The sequence below is a fragment of the Sinocyclocheilus anshuiensis genome, unplaced genomic scaffold (assembly GCF_001515605.1).
Source record: "Sinocyclocheilus anshuiensis isolate Anshui unplaced genomic scaffold, SAMN03320099.WGS_v1.1 scaffold615, whole genome shotgun sequence".
In the NCBI taxonomy this organism is placed as follows: domain Eukaryota; kingdom Metazoa; phylum Chordata; class Actinopteri; order Cypriniformes; family Cyprinidae; genus Sinocyclocheilus; species Sinocyclocheilus anshuiensis.
The window spans coordinates 1,372,617-1,379,421 of NW_015552647.1; the positions used below are offsets into that span (position 1 = coordinate 1,372,617).

The following is a 6,805-nucleotide window of genomic DNA, read 5'->3' on the forward strand; positions in this document are numbered from 1 at the left end:
CAACATGCCTTTAGCCTGATGAATCAGAAATCCAGCCTTGATCTACCACATACTCAGAGGGAATGAGAGGAAGAGACCATAGGTCTACTTAAAACCCTTCAAAGCTTCCTAATGACAGATGAAAACAATAGAGTAATCCCTTTTGCAAACCAGAAATGCATGTGCTGCCAGTTGAGAGCCAAAGATACGTGATCAGTTGTTAATTATGTGTGTAAAGACTCAGTCCTGTGTTTTTGGATTACTGGATTTATAGAGACTATAGGCTATTGTAATTAAGAATTATAAAGAGAGAGAGACTAGGCTATTGTATATGTGTATATATATATATGTATATGTGTGTGTGTGTATATATATATATATATATATGGGAGTGTGTGTGTTTGAGTAAAACATAATTTTTGCTTTATTCTGTAAACTATCGATGGCATTTCGTCCAAATTTTAAATTGAAATGCTGTCATTTAGAGCATGAAATGAGGGAGTGTGTGTGTTTGAGTAAAACATAATTTTTGTTTTATTCTGTAAACTATCGATGGCATTTCGTCCAAATTTTAAATTGAAATGCTGTCATTTAGAGCATGAAATGACAATTGGTCAAAATAACAAAAAAAGACATGTATTCAGACGTTTATATGCATATTCATTTTTTGGCACATAAACAAAAAACATGCCAATAAAATCCTCTAAATGACAGTTGATGATTACAGTCTAATTACAGTCTACTTCCAGGGTCACATATAACCATCTTTAAAGTCCAGCATTTTCTTTACCTCAGATGGAAATGCATATTCAGACCTAGCATAGTCAGCAGACCGCAAACAGGCTGCATATTTATTTCCACATCATTTATTCTCATTACACAGTCCTCGGGATGTCAATGGAGCCATTTCTGCTCCATTGAAACACCAGTGTGTGAGAGAGGGAGGGAGAGAGAGAGGCGAGATAAAAGGTATTATTGTGTTCAGGTTGAACTGGTGAACTCTGACACTTTTGAAAGAGGTTGTAACTATTTGCTAGTCCAGCGATGATTGTTCATTTCTCCATTTGTCACTGGAAAAATCTCTAAAAGAAAAATATCTGAAGAAAAACAATTGATGTTTGAATTTGGCAATTAGTACTGGAATAGTAGATTCCAGATACTGTTACCAATCTGCTTCCAGCTGAGCAACATGTTCTGCTACACTGGCTATAAGTCAGTGCTTCTCCCCTAACCTTTTAGTCATCACATGTCTGATACTCATCACTATAGATTGGTGTAGTGCAAGCACTTTCCTGCCCCTGCAGTAGACGCTTAGATGTGACAGGTGTCCGCCGGCTGACAATAAATCAATTTGGATTTAAGAGAGCACCTACTGAGGAGCAGTGGGCCTCATAAAACGATCCAATTACATTTTGTGCTGGGTGAATCTATGATCTTGTAAGCCTCTCAATTAGATTAGATCGGCCCAAATTAGATTAGTTTAGACTTTCGCTGGTCATTTGCTGCCTTTGAGGGGATCCACCAGAATGAGTTAGGCACTCGTTTACCAGTTTAGCCGGTATGAATTTCCTCTGTTAATTCTGATGTGTTGGCTATAATAAATAAACTTCACAGTTCAGAAAAAAATCTATAGATAAACTATAGGAAAAACTATATATATAGATTTCTCTTTTTTTATTAAAACTGTGGTTTACTAAACTACTAAACAAATTGTGGCTCTGTATTTAAATAAATTATATTGTAAATATTTACCTAAGTACAAAAAGATCTCATCTAATGCTGTAAACTTCATAGGGAGTCCTACTTGCGCATTTCTATAATATTAAAGGTAACAATTAACACAAACTATTAAATTCAATTGCTATTTATTTTTTTTCTAGCTATAATAATCAACACTCAAATAAAAAAAATGCAGGTAAATCATGTAAATCACACATAAGGCAGTTTTTGCATTGGCAATCTAATTATAAAAAGTATGTTTCTGCTTCAATTTGTTGTTGAGATAGAATAATTTAAAATTCAGCTAGATACAATAAGTGTTCTTGTGTTATCTTTCTTTATAAATGCCACTTGGTTCGATATTTTATGTAATGCAAATGAAATTTAGCATTTTAATTGTTATTTTTGGAACTTTCTTCACTGTATATAACCTTAAACTCATGGGCACTATAGTGCATATTTCCATGACAATGTAGTGCCTGTAAATGTTAAGGCACACTAGACATAATCCAGAAGCCACCAACTGTGCTGCTGTCTAAGGTGCTGAAAACACAACAGGGGCCAAATATTTGTTAAGTCCTTGCCATTAACATAACAGTATTTTGACTCTGCTGGTCTTAGCTGGTTTAAACAGGTCTCTCAGCTCGGTCAAGCTGGTCTTCAGGCACTCCCAGTCTGAAAAGCCCCTCTAAAACCAGCCAACCAGCTACTACTGTAAGACCAAATAACTAGCTTGGTTTAAACTGTTGTGTTTGTTTGATTTTTTTTATTTTTTTATTTTAAGAACAGCATTTTAAGTTATGTATTATGCCCATTTGATTTCATAAAAGTGCATATATTTATACATATTAGAACTGTAATACCCGTTTAACACAAAAGTGAGGAAAGAGGAGCATTATACAGTGATTCAATGCACTATTAATACCCCTAAGTCTTCTGAGAAATTCATAGTCAATTGGCATATTGTCGGTGAGTAGATTGAGGAAGGGGGTGTGTTAACGCCGGTCACAATGTAGCGAAGTTGTGGAGGGTTTTCTCGGTTGCCATGGATTTGTAAAAGCTATTGATTGCGTTCAGCCTTTCACTGAACGTATTTGTAAGAGAAACGCACCACTGAAGGGAAAGCATCATCGCTCGAGACATTCCGCTGTCGAGCGCTGACTAACAGCTCGAGCTCTGCGCACTTCGCACACAAACTACTGCGAAAGGTAAGCAAATCTTTATTTTATTTATTTTTGTTTGGCGAGGAGAGGTTTTATCCTCGATATGTCATAAGATACGCGTGTTTTAACACTTTGAAAACCTGTTATGGGATGTATGAGGGTTATAGTAAAGCGCATCTGACAGGTGAAATCAAACCCGGTTATTTCCTATTCCGATGAGTAGCGTACTTGCTCTGGAGTCCAGCTGTGATAGACAACCCTAATGTAAGTCTTTTTTAACCTAATGTGTGCTTTCACGGATATTAAGGATGTTTACATGATGCAGATATGGAGACAGAACTATGTTTGATGTGTCTGGCATCGTTTCAGTGTAGGTAGGCTATTATAGTAAGAACTGCATCATGTGTATTAAAGATGGATTTATATGCACATTGTATATTGCATTGTTTTTTCTTGAGCCATATAGATGTATAGAAAAATGAAGCTGTTAGATTTGCAACTCTTTTTCTCTTGGTTTATAGCATAATAGTGGCGTTTTGTTCTCATGAGACTTGATGTAGTACAATCTGTGAATCTAAAATTGATACTGGCTTGCAGTTCTTTCTATGCAGTACATGTAGTACTTTCATTGCACTTGTGGTGCTTTAAGCATATTGTGCATTTGAAAACATGCCCTTGGTAGCCCTTGACATCCTTACCACCAACATTAGATCTTGAAGAGGTGCTAATTTTCCTCTTCATGATTGATCTCTTGTGTTTTTGGAGTGCTTGGCTTGCTCTTGGGTTCTCACTGAACCCCAGGCTATATGGTCTTAAAATAAACGGTTTGGTTAAAAGGAAAAGGGGTTTTAGAGCAAGCTGGTGAAGTTCCACAGTGTAGTTTCCATTCTCTAGTTGAGAAAATCATCTACAGTATGTATTGCAGTGGCATATATGGTGAGCTTTTGAAACGAGGAGGCAAAGTCCCATTCTTGCATTGATGGAGGTTTTTTAAATTCATGTTCTATTTGATGGTGAAATGGTTTCCAGGTTAATGAAACAGGTTATTAAATAAAATGTATATTACATTATATTATAAAACAGTGAGCTTTTTTTGAACGAATAGTCATCAAACCCTCCGCAGGTGGATGCCATTTATATATTAAGTAATTTCAGGTAAATTTTGATTCAGATGTGACCAAAAGTAAAGATGTCTGAGTGGGTAAGTTGTTTTCTTTGTCTATTTTTACCACTTTCAGGATGATTTGCACAGCTTTTTTGAACATCATAGGCAGGTATTATTAAGCTGACAGTGTGATTAATAACCAATCCTCTCTCGTAACTTTTCACGTGTATCCCTAAACTTTTTCCATTGGTTAGCCATTCTTATCAGATTTTTTTAGAGAAGGCAACATTACCTTTTCTTCCTTTGAGAAACCCTGATGTATTGGTATTTTCAAGAACACAGAAACTAATATGTTGATTGAAAGAACTTATAGCCTGATGTAACATCAAAAACCATTGAAGAACCTTTAATTTTAAGAGTTTAGTTATACAAAATCCATTTACATAACATATAGGCTTTGTGAACTCCTCAAGTACTGTAGGCTCTTTAATGTAAAACATATTGAATGCTGCCCTCAGAGTTGAATTTTGATGTGATTATGAAGCCTTTCCGCCTATTATGAAAATCAGATTCTTTCTAAATCTGTGCCATGACAGCAAGATAAGTTACTCTACTGTAATGAAAACAATTAAAGTCGCATTAGAGACAGAAGGCAGCCTCGTGTGCTTTGAGACTTCACGAGTGAATTCGGTAGGATGAATTAGCACGATGATTGGTTTCTTCTTCGGTCCACAGTAAAGAGTGTGGAAAAGCCAGATAAGAAATGAGTTGGATTTTCCTCCACTGAGACAGTGGGTGTGATTTGCTACTAATGAGTGGTGGCAGAGGAATGAACATTGTGCTCATCTGAGCTTGTGAGAACATCATAGATTGCTGGTTTTCTATTAAGTGTTTTTAAAATCCCACTTCCAGGAACAATAGGCCTCATTTATTTCAAATTCAAATCTTGCTTATGTATGATATCCAGTAGGGCTGATTATCATTATTATGCAACAGTTAACCTGATAAATTGGGTTGTGTCACACATTTGTGTGTTTATTTACTGGGCGATTTAAATGCGAAATTATACATCATTAGGCCTACACATAGTTTGAAAGCATTATGATTCATTATATGAAAGATATTTTATAATAGATATTTTTCAGTGCAATTTATAGTAACAAAGTTCTAGGTTTCAGATCTCATAAGAAGTTCTAAGGAACATTATCAACCTTTCGAACCAATGGGTGACGTTTCTTTTTGGATTTGATGACCAAGAACTAACATACCCATTTAAGCAATTCAAATTTGAATGGAAAATAGATTAAATGGTCAACTGTTGTTACTTTTTATGTTCATAACGTCTTATGTAAGTTTAAACTGGAATTCTTTCATGGTATAATGGCCATTTATTTGCCAAATTTTGCCAATTGAGGCCACTGTGAGGAAACTAGGGCAAATTCCTCTCACCAACAGTCCACAAATAGAACAATGCAGGACGCCACCATTATTCTGTGCCTATCAGATGCCTGCCATCCAATAAAATGATTTTCTATTCGTACAGTTTATGTGAGGATCAAGTAGTGTCGCTTGTTGAGGAGAGGTGTGCTGTTTTCTAAACATTGAGATTTATGATTTAACCTGGCGAATGATAAAATTATTAGAGAATAAAGTACTTAAGCATTTCTAGGGACCAGAACACCTTAGCAACTGCATAGGAAGCACACTAGTTTCATGCTAGTGGGTCTTGCGGTCAAGCACCAGAAATCTAGTTCTTTATACTCTTTGAGGATCACTGTAAATCGATGTGCGATAAGACCTTTTTCTTATTCATGATATACTTTTATCTTATTCAAAGGTTGCAAAAACAATCCAGATTTCATTTTGTGTGGGAGATAACCTCTGTGGCTGAGCGAAGTGTAGGCTAACTGATTTTCACTGTGGATTCGAACCATCGCAGGCAGAGATGAAACCTACAGCGAGGCCGCTCATCTCCATGTGTGATGCCATATTCACTCAGACATACAAATTCAATTGAGGAACACCTGCGCCCTAAGCTAAACAACATGCTGCATCTCTCTTTTCATTTTCATGCGAGCTTAATGCAGGCACTGAAGTTTTCTAAAGCAGAACGACACTAAATATATAAATAAATGAATGAGGGTAGCATGCCTGAAAAGAATGTGTGAATCCGTGTGAAAGGGAATGTGAGAGGGAGGAAAAGTTATTCAGAATGAGCTTTTTAGTCTGGTTTGCAAATGTAACATTACTGGGTATGTCACAGAGTTGACATTTGCAAACTTTGCAAACTGGATTTGGTTTGGTACAAACACAGTATCAGTTCTAAATCATTTTTCTCAAGTCAAGTCAAGTCACCTTTATTTATATAGCGCTTTTAACAATACAGATTGTGTCAAAGCAACTGTACAGTATTAATTAGGAAAATAGTGTGTCAATAATGCAAAGTGACAATAGTAAACACTCATTTTTCAGTTAAAGGCAGTTCATCATTGAATTCAGTGATGTCATAATCCAGCTCGGTTCAGTTTAAATAGTATCTGTGCAATCAAGTCAATGATATCGCTGGAAATGAAGTGTCCCCAACTAAGCAAGCCAGAGGCGACAGCGTCAAGGAACCAAAATTGGACCCAGAATGGAGAAGAAACCTTGAGAGAAACCAGGATCAGTTAGGGGGCCAGTTCTCCTCTGGCCAGACGAAACCAGAAGTTCAATTCCAGGCTTTCCCGGTTCCGGTTGACCTAATTAATGGAGCCTAAAAATCCTTTAACAGATTTGAATATTATAAATGTGTTAGTGTGTTATGTGTAAGCCAGGTTAAAGAGATGGGTCTTTAATCTAG

The 6,805-nt window shown here is 36.3% G+C and overlaps 1 protein-coding gene across 1 annotated transcript in view; it reads left to right on the forward strand.

The window, feature by feature from the left end:
* The first annotated feature begins 2,692 nt into the window (after positions 1–2,692).
* chl1b (cell adhesion molecule L1-like b) overlaps positions 2,693–6,805 on the forward strand; it is a 94,713-nt gene continuing 90,600 nt past the window's right edge. The window contains exon 1 of the mRNA XM_016458573.1: positions 2,693–2,906. The gene's annotated coding sequence lies outside the window, so the exon portion shown is untranslated. The remainder of the gene's footprint in view (positions 2,907–6,805) is intronic.